A 10,786-nucleotide genomic window follows, 5' to 3' on the forward strand; every position below is an offset into this window, starting at 1 on the left:
TTTTCTATGGGGTTAATATTCGGAGAATTTCCGTGCCAGTCCAAACACTGGAAACCATTTTTCATCATGGCAAGGGACGAAGTAGTCCTTGCTGGAATATAGCATTTTCGACGTTCATTTCCGCAGAAAATTTATTTAGTTCTGGGGCAGCTTTTCTCTCCAAAATTGGGATGCACTTGTCGCTGTCCATCATTCCATCAACAGAAACCAAATATTTATGGCCCTTGAATGTAAAAGAGCACCAAAACATCTTCTTTTGTGGAAACTTTACTGTCTTTCTCATGTGATTCGGCAGGACATTTTCACTATCGCTTCTCCTTACATATGAGATGTTATAACTTAGACTTGAAAATGGCTCACCACTGAGTATGACCCTTCGCCACTCTTCTTGCGTCCATTTCTGATATATTCTTGCCCATTCCAATCTGACAGTTGTTCTAGTTTTCTTTCCGGGTTCTAAAAGCTGCCTTCGCTCTGATGAAGAATCAATTTTATTCCTGCGAGCTCAAAATATTTTTTAAAACGAAACTATTCTTTTAAGGAATAATTGTATTTGTTCTGATGAGATAGTCCGTTTTTGGTCACATTGCTCCTTTCTTTGAGGAGAAATAGACTCAGTCTAATTTTTTGTCCTAATTTTATTACAAACAGCATCCAAGCTTACATTACATTCAGCTGATATTTGTCTCTGAGTCATACACTAAATTCATGGACGGTTATAATCTTACTTCTCTTCTTTGGTGTGATACACATTATGATTGATTGTATATATACTCACTGGATTCAGTTTCAAACAGCTACAAACACACGCTAAGTATGAACATTCAAACACAAACAATGAGAGCATTAACTAAAATTACCTATCTGAAGAATGCCATACTGTTAGGAATTGGCGGTAAACAGTTGTTACATCTTTATTACATACAAATTTAAATTTACCTGCTTATTCACATTAATATGCACAAGACTATACTTAGTATGACGTAAAATTAATAATATTATTATTAAGAAACTCAATGCATTTTGAACATTGGTGTACGGAAGGTTTCGGGAAGAATGACAGGTCTCTGTGCCTAGTTAAAGCCACATAGAATGGATCCGTGTTTGTATTTACTGTACCTGTATGACATGCAGGTTGATGAGCTGCTCTGAGCGGATAGAGATTTGTTTTTCAATTACTTTCACATGCCCGTGAAATAGTTTGACGAGCTGACTCTCCAAATAGAATATAACGTCACCCGTAGGAAGGAAATGATATAGTTTCCTGAATTTTTTGAACAAATGTTAGCTCATACAAGAGTTAGGACATATTTTCAATATTGAAAAATAACATGATGTACGTTCCATTGTAAAGAGAGGATCACAGCGAAAGCTTCACAATTAACAATGTAGAAGGGACGCACAATAGCTGTTGTCGTATATATGAAACTTTTAGTGGTTTTCAACGATTCTACACATGGGAAATTCCGTCCTGTTGCATTCTTGGGACACGTGACAGAATACTGACAGAAACGTGGAACTCGAGAACAGTAAGGTAGTTTCATTATTTTCCCCAGTCTTCCTTTTCTTCTTCAACCCCTTTTCCCACACCCGTGGTGTTACTGGTGCGATCTATGTTGCACATGTGGATTTTTCCCTATTTTACGGCTGGTTACCCTTCCTAACGCCAACCCTATATGGAGGGATCTAATTACTATTGCGTGTCCTGTGGTGGTTGGTAGTGTGGTGTGCTGCCTGAATTTCAAGAGGAAAGTATTGGGACAAATACGAACACACATTCCCCTAGCCAGAAGAATTAATCAGAAGCGATTAAACCCGGCCTGGCATCGGACCTGGGACACTCTGAACCGAAGGCCTCAACGCTGACCATTCAGCCAAGGATTCGGGAATTACTTTCCCGTTGTGTATAACAATGTTAATCACCGGGCGAGTTGGCCGTGTGGTTAGGATTGCGTAGTTGTTAGCTTGCATTCGCGAGATGGTGGGTTCGAATCCCACCGTCGGCAGCTCTAGTGAGGTTTTTCAGTTTCTCATTTTCACACTAGGTAAATGTACCTTGATTAAGGTTATGGCCGCACTTCGCAATCCTAGACCTCTCCCATCCTTCGGTGTGTTAGTGCGACGTTAAACCACCATAAAGGAAAGAGAGAAGAGAACAATATTCCTTCCTATGATCATAGAAGCGGTGCAGATTATCCGCACCTGGGAAATAGTAGTCGATGAATTTTCTTTCAACATGATGGCTACAGTTTTAGTTTCGCCAAGTGGATATGTTATTTCCGACTATGAATATCCTGTGAGGACTCCCCAAGACATCTCTCTCTGTGCCATGCTCCCCACTTTGAGATACTGCCCTATTATTATTATTATTGTTTTGCTAGTTGCTTTACGTCGCACCGACACAGATAGGTCCTATGGCGACGATGGGACAGGAAAGGGCTGGGAGTGGGAAGGAAGCGGCTGTGGCCTTAGTTAAGGTACAGCCCCAGCAATTGCCTGGTGTAAAAATGGGAAACCACGGAAAACCATCTTCAGGGCTGCTGATAGTGGGATTCGAACCTACTCTCTCCCCAATACTGGATATTGGCCGCACTTAAGCGACTGCAGATATCGAGCTCGGTGCCCTATTATCATACTGCAACTGAAGTCTAGTGTTAACGTAAGCCAATGACGCCTAATTTGCAGAATATCCAGCATACGAATGCAACGAACTTGAACTCTATCGGACGTGAAGTATGTCCGTGGAGCTCGGTTTTCGTTTTTTTTTCATTTCGGTGAAGAGAATACGATTTAAAACGTCAGACACTTTTTTAAGCCGGTACCATCACCCAGGTCCAGTGTTAATTTCTTGTTTGCAATAGAGGCTGTGATTTATACTTTCCTGTCTTTACTTCTTCTAGTTTTCCTGGTGTGCCACCTGCGTTAAAAGTTTCTTACTGATTGTGCGGTTGTATTCCCGCAGGTTATTTCTGTTCTCTTGTTTCTGAAAATATGAACATTCTTAAACAAATAAAAACGAGCATATTCCAACATTACTAAAATATTGATGGCATTTTGATTGAGATTTTGGCGGTCATTAGATAGCTTTAAAATTAGTTCCTATGTACTCAAATCCACGGGAAAGAATTGAGGGGCTCGGAAGTAAATAATAGTAAATAAACTCGTGCCCTCATTACGAGGTGGTGCAGCTCTTTTCAGGCACACCTCCATTGGAGGTGAGCCGCATGTACTATTTCAACCACATGTCAAACCTCCTGCCATTCTTAATTCTGGTAGTATCGGAATTCGAACCCGGCCCCCGAGAATTGCAGCTAATTACACTAACCGTTACGCTACGGAGACGTACAGTAAATAATGGTAAGGGATATGTAACATGTCTTGAGAAAAAGTGAGAAAAAATTTCTAGAAAATCTCATAATTATTTCCTTCAACATCCAAGGGCAATAAACACGTTTTTACAAAACTTGTCTCTTTTAAACTTGTGTATTTCAGTACAGGAATGTTTACATTGTTTCTTATTTCAAAAAATGACTGATTCAATTTATGTTCATGTGCATTTAACATTATTACGTTATAAATGAATGCAGTTAACACTGTTTACAAATGATTTGCAAAACCTTTTAGTCTTCAATATTAGTGATCTTGATCACATTGTTTCTACCTGGCGAGATAGCCTTGCAGATTGGGAGCTTGTGAGCTGTGACCTTCTATCCAGGAGATGGTGGGTTCTAACCCCACTGTCGGCAGCCCTGAAGATGGTTTTCCGTGGTTTACAATTTTCACACCAGCAAATTCTGGGACTCTTCCTTAATTAGGGAAACGGCTACTTCCCTCTAACTCCCAGACCTTTTCTATTCTATTGTCGCCATAAGACCTATCTGTGCCGGTGCGACATAAAGTGAATTGTAAAACAAATTTTAAAAAATCTGTCGATAACCACTGTTATAATCTGGCTGGTGGTGCTAGAAAACAACATCAAAGTATACTATGTCACTTTTACACAATTCAGTTTTTTAAATTCAAGAAAAGAATGACCACATAGAATGTATGACATGTATGGTACGTTTTATACTAATTCTATCCGCAATTATTTTAAAACGATGGGTTTAACAGTTAAATTACATGTTACCATATTAAACATTCATGTTAAGTTCCCACCGCTTGTGTATAGCTAGTAAAAAAATGTTAACGTGCAGCACTTAACATTATTTACATGAATATGTTATGATTAATTTTATATCACAATTTCCCCTTTCAAATATGTGAAATTTGTCAGGAGCATAGTCCGGAACTGAAAGTCATCACTGTCATTATCTTCCACGGATTCTTCTAAACAGTTCATTACATCCACACCTTGCACATGAAAGTCATGCACTTGACTGCTATCGTCAGTCATTTTGCTGTCCATTACCACTGTTTATATGCCATAAGCGAGTCACCTGAAGATGGGTTCAAATATTTGAAATTGCATAGGGTTGTCATTTTTTGAGCAATACTAATACGAGTATGGGAAGTTCCCTACCATTATTTGCATGCATTAACTTAACCATTGTGGAAACGTCCCTTACCTTTATTTACTCCCGAGCCCCTCCCTCATCATCAGCAAGAAATAAAATAATCTACGACAGCCCATTCGTGTGCTCAATGATGAGCCGATCCTGTGATTTAGGCAACCGTACAAGCAGGAGTAACTGGCGGGTTTAGGGAACGCCCTCGGTTAGTCTCTCGGTAAGCACTACGACGAGCACCGCCTGTAGTTCAGGCAACTTAATAGGCAGAAAAAACTGGCGGGTGTAGAGAACACGGCGAACCCAGTATACAACGGCTCCTTTGTTAGTAGTCCGGCTTCATGGCTATATAGTTAGCGCGCTGGTCCTTGGACAAGGAGGTCTCGTGTTGGATTCCGGTTGGTTGGGGTATTTTAATCTTCACTGATTAATTCGGATGACTCAGAGGCTGGCTGTGTGTGTGCCATCTTCATCGTTAGAATTCATCATAGGTAAGGCCCCATCCGCAAGTCACCTATACTCAGTCTACTCGAAAATTCTGGACCAGGCCAGTTCGAAGGCCACATGCCATTATTATTATTATTATTATTATTATTATTATTATTATTATTATTATTATTATTATTATTATTATTTGTCCGTATGTTGCTGTGCACAATGGCGAACTCAGCCTGTAATTTAGAAAACTCAACGGGCAGGAGTAACTGGTAGTTACAGGGAGTACACGGCGTACTCATTCTGCAGGACGTCCGTGCCTTGTACGAATGTACGGACCAATCTCGCCGTACGTAGATCCCGAAATGTCATGCAGTAATATATATGAATGGGGTTCGGATACTTAGTTCAATGATCAGCGTACTTGAGCTTCGTTCAGAGCGCTCCGAATCCGAATCTAGACCAAGCCGGTGATTGTAACTACGTATGATTAATTCCACTGCTTCGGGTTAGCAGGAGTTTACCGACCACCACAACAAAACACATCCACATAAGATATGCGCTCACAAAGTGGCGGTGGTGATTATTGTTTTAAGAGGAAGTACAACCAGGTAATCATCCTCTCTGAACAATTAAGTGGAAAGCAATTTAAAATAAAACAAAATCATTTATTCAACGAAAAGATTTCGAAATGAAGTACAAAATACAGCAAAAATGTATTGTTTTAAGCCGAGGAGTTCACTAATGAATCGAAACGGAACGTGATATTTCTGAGTATCAGAACACTTGTAATTTACATACACTTGAATAATCCACTGCCGCATATAAATCGGATGACAAAATCAGCAGAAGTCGCGTCATCGGCTAGTTTGCGTTCGAGTGTTTCCTCCAGGCCGAGGCTCCGTATTCGGCCAGGGAGACCGGTGCACTCTATGAGGATGTGGGCCACGGTGAAGTCGGCACCACAAGAACACATTGGGGATCTTCCCTATTTAGGATATAAGACCTATCCTCAGCCTACGCAATACTATGGCCTCTCTCCGTTAAGTTGCGACAGGTTTCGGCAGCCGGCACAATTCCTATCCCCGTCGCTAGATGAGAGCTTCATTCATTCCATTCCTGACCCGGTAGAATGACTGGAAACAGGCTGTGGATTTTCATTTCTCTCCGTTAAGGCCGAAAAGAGGACCGCCGCACGGTAGTTGTCTACTTAATTTCTCTCAGCTTGTTGGGAGTTCAGATAGCTAGCCATTCCGATTCCCAGGACACCAAGATGGTTCGACGTAGCCGAGAACAAATATATTTAGCAAATCTGACTCATCAAGTGCGGACTCAAATAAAAAGAGAATAATATGAAAATTAAGTACAAAGCAAATTTTACCATTACCCTCCGCGAGCGGCAATGTTTTATGGCCGTGGGCAAAGTGTGAATTTCGGAACGCAAAAGCGGCACAAGTGGCACTCCCCAATTTTACCAGCATAATGTAGTTTGTGAAATTATTATTGTAAGTTTATTGCTGTAATCACACCTTACTGACTAAATAACAAGACACACAAATAATAATAATAATAATAATAATAATAATAATAATAATAATAATAATAATAATAATAACAACAATGTGGGGGCCCTCAACCCCGACACGGCGCGTCCCATACGGCTGATAGGGGAAGCTCCTGTAGATATGCAGACAGGTGTGAATAAGGCGTAGCCGAATAAGCACCCGGGATCAACTGAGGTAAACAGAGAAATGGTCAACGGCCTCGACGGCAGAAGAGGACATATCCCAATGGCAGAGAGGGTGGAAGAACCGAATCAAATCCACTTCGCGTCTGACTTGTAGCAAGCGGCAAGTGGTCAGCGTCTGATCACCAGAGGTGCGGCTGTAAATATGCTCCAGGAACTAACAATCCCTGGTTCTACACCACTAGCGAAAGCTAGAAGATTGCTTACAAGCAGACATGACTCGTACAAGTAAAGACAAAATTACCCCAGGTGGACAATCCACCCACTCTAAAGTGGCAACCAAGCATTCGGATTCTGGGGAGCTTGGGCGAACACGAGAGAGCAAGTCGGAGTGCTCTGATAAACTTCCACGAAAGACTCACACTTTCATTGGCACATTCAACATTCAGACACTGATTCAAACAGGAAAATGCCACGTGGCCAGTGATCAACATGAAGTTCAAATGTTTCGGTGCTTAGAAATGAGTGAATGTAATGTGATCCTTGGTAACATAATTAGAAACCACAAGATTTCACTCAACGTATTAATGGTATAAGTGATTTTAAGGGTTATATTAAAACGCATTAATACTTCATTCCTCCACCTAAAGATGAAGATGAAAACCGAAACAGTAGTAATGATGTAACTAAGTCGTCACCAGCCGAGAGAGTAAGCCTCAGGGAAACTAAATATTGGACAATTCCAAATTGCTTAAAATACACGTGTAACTTGAATGCTCTCTTGGACATTTATTGCAGAGAATTCGGATTATCTCACGTATGAACTGAAGTTTGATATCATTTTTGTAAGAAAAATCGAGAATTTGCTTCAGAATTCTTTTAAAAATAAGCCTGCCATTTTACAGAAATCTTCGCTACTAGTAAATTAATTATTTTACGAACATATGGATAAATGACAGTTCAAAATACTGGTAGTTATACAGTGCTTAAAATGGAAACCAGAAAATTGTTGTAAATATATTTGGTATTGTGAGTTTGAAGTAAGTTTACTCTTCCGTATAATAATCCGGATCCTGGTAATAACAGATCAAGGCTAGAATTAAGCAGTGATCATTAAGCAACTGCACGTAGTAGGCATTAAGTAGGACGAGGAGAACATATTATGTGCCACTTCTTGAAGCCTGTTTTTTAAATATTATATTCCAACGTCAGACTTTATAACGAATAGCTACTTTAAGTATGTAATTTATATTACATTCAAGACTTAAGTTTTTTCACGTATATGTATATATTTCGTATGGCATGAGGATACATTGTTACAATTTGGTTATTTACAAATATGTACAATTACACGAAAAACAGTTTCATCTATACACACAGAACAAGTACGTAATAAACAAACAATATTTATACATTTGAGCTCATCAATATCTGCATTGATGCTAAAGCTGAATGTCCAGTTTCGTTATCCAACTCACAGCTTCATCACTGGCCTCGTGGATGTCCTTTATTGTCCCACTGAATCTTCGGAGTGGGCACTCTGTGACGATATGTTGAACGGTCTGAGGCACGTCAGAGCAGTCGCAACAAGGATCGCTGGTAATCTTCCACGTGTGTTTCCAGAAGTTGCATCTGCCATGTTGAGTTCTGATCCGATTAAGTGATGACCAGATTTTTCTGGGTAAGTTGAAACCAGGAGGTTGCATAACTGGATCCGAAATTAGACCTAATCTGTCAGGGTTTGAAGCTGCCCACCTATCGCGCCAGGTAGTGTTAGTATGAAATTCATCTTGGGCTAGCCTCTTTCCTAGTAACCAAGAAGAGTTCCTAGATTTCACGCAATCAGCTAACTACTACACTGTCCAAAATAATTAGCCCAACACGGTTTAGAACGTATGCCATATTGCATATGTAAGGGGCGATCAAAAAGTTTCCGTTCAACGGCCTTAACGTCCTGAATCGGGATGTCAATCAGACAAAATCTCCGTGGGAACTGAGGCATTCATCTCGTCGACGCACCAGGTTGAAGATCCCCGTGTGGTAAAACACCGCGTTATGTTGCGTGAAGAAGTCCGCAACCGCCTGCTGCATACCCTCGTCCGACAGGATGCGTCGATCATTCAAGTCTTTTTTTGAGGGTATCGGAGGCGTGATAACCGCATGGGGATAGGTCAGGACCATAGGGAGGATGCTCAAACGTCTCCCAGTTGAGTTGGTGTACCTCTCAGATCGACCGGCGTCTGATGTCGAAAGGTGACCTGCACGGAACTTGGCGTACTATTCCACAAAGGTGGTTTTCGACAGACATGCTTCCCCATACACAGTCTTCATTCTCGGATGGATGTCCACCGGTGTTCGTCCTTCGGCAGCCAAGAGCAGAATAACAGCACGTTGGTCCTGTTTGGACGCATTTGACGATAACGTCGCCATAGTTCACGTGACCGAATTTAACGCACGCACCTTGGCACGACACGACTGCCACATTAATCCCTTCACCTACATGTCTGTGCTTAAATACCTGCATCAGAGTTCCACTATGCTGCATGTCCGCTGCAGCAACGCCCTCAAACGGAAGCTTTTTGATCACGCACTAAGATAGTAATTGAAAGCTAGTAATTCTAACAGATATATCTGTATTGTTTACACATAAATTACCCAAAAATCATTATTTTACTCCCTCTCATTTTTACAAAAGCAAGTGAAATGTCGATATAGTGTCAAAAGCAAAGTGGGAAAGCCGCTCATTCCCTCATTCAGTTTGCCTTTGTTCCGATTTAGGGAACTTTAGTATCTTGTATGTCCTCCGTAAGGATTTATCACATACTGGCACCTACGTGGCATACTCCGTACACGTCTTCGAAAGTCACTCTATGGTATCCGTTTCCATTTTTCGACGAGAGTCTGTGAGAGTTTCTGGAGAGTGTGGAGCAACAGGACGACCGCGAACACTTCTGTCAAGTAAGCCTCACACGTGCTCAGTGGGATTTTAGTCCGGACTTACCGCTGGCCATTCGTCACTGGAATGTGAGGACTTCTCAAGACATCTCTGGTGTCGCCCGCTACACGCACCCTGCATTTTCGTGCATGAGAAGGAATTCAGGACCAACACCGTATGCAGCGACCATCACATGGTCGGGCAGGTTCTGGTTGATGTACTCTCTGGTGTTAAGGAAGCCACGGGCAACAACAAGATCTGTAAGGGTTCGACACTAATTCTGCCCCAAACCATCACGGAACCTTGTCCGAACTTGTCCAATTGCTGTACAAATTTCGGCAAGCAAAGCTCATCAGGGCATCTCCATACACGTACAAGGTCAAAGTTATGAATCAGGGGAAATACAGCTCGTCTGTGAATAACACATCTCTCCAACGGCAAAGTTGCCAATTGACGTGGTTACGGTCGAACAGAAGGCGAGTTGCTTGATGTAGCTGCATCATGCGAGACACTCGAACAGGTCGTCTGGGTCGTAAGTTCAGTTTGCTTAATCCGTTACTTACAGTCTGATCGGATAAAACGAATTATGTTGCTGTATTGAGGTCTAATTTCAGTTCTAATAAATAATAATGCTACTTGCTTTACGTCCCACTAACTACTTTTACGGTTTTCGGAGACGCCGAGGTGCCAGAATTTTGTCCCGCAGGAGTTCTTTTACGTGCTAATAAATCTACCAACACGAGGCTGACATATTTGAGCTACAGTGTGCTAGCAGCAGTGCCAGACCTGTAGCTCAGATCCTTTCAAACAGAACAAAGATGGCCTAGGCCACCATAGCTCAATTGGTAGAGCAACCGACGCGAAATCGGGAGGTTGTGGGTTCGAATCCCACTGGTGTCCTGCTGGCCATTTTTGTTCTGTACTTAACATCTCTTCAACACGTACTACATGTACGTAACACGACCTAAAACGTTGAAAGTCTGTTTCGATTACAATGCGGTCGTGAAAATTCAATATTCATATTTGAGCACCTTCAAATATCACCGGAATGAGCCAGGATCGAATCTGCCAAGTTGGGGTCAGAAGGCCAGTGCTTCAACCGTCTGAGCCATTCAGCATATTTCAGTTCTCTAGCACTGGCAGTACTAAGACGCCACGCAGAATTGACCAGATATTGGTTGCTATTTTTAGTTGTGATGCACTGAAGACCTCGTCAAATCG

At 41.6% G+C, this 10,786-nt stretch overlaps 1 non-coding gene across 1 annotated transcript; it reads left to right on the forward strand.

Moving 5' to 3' along the window:
- The first annotated feature begins 10,392 nt into the window (after positions 1–10,392).
- TRNAS-CGA (transfer RNA serine (anticodon CGA)) lies at positions 10,393–10,469 on the forward strand. The gene has a single exon. It is a non-coding gene; the product is annotated as a tRNA-Ser (tRNA).
- The last annotated feature ends 317 nt before the right edge of the window (positions 10,470–10,786 follow it).

This window comes from Anabrus simplex, chromosome 1 (genome assembly GCF_040414725.1).
Source record: "Anabrus simplex isolate iqAnaSimp1 chromosome 1, ASM4041472v1, whole genome shotgun sequence".
In the NCBI taxonomy this organism is placed as follows: Eukaryota; Metazoa; Arthropoda; class Insecta; order Orthoptera; family Tettigoniidae; genus Anabrus; species Anabrus simplex.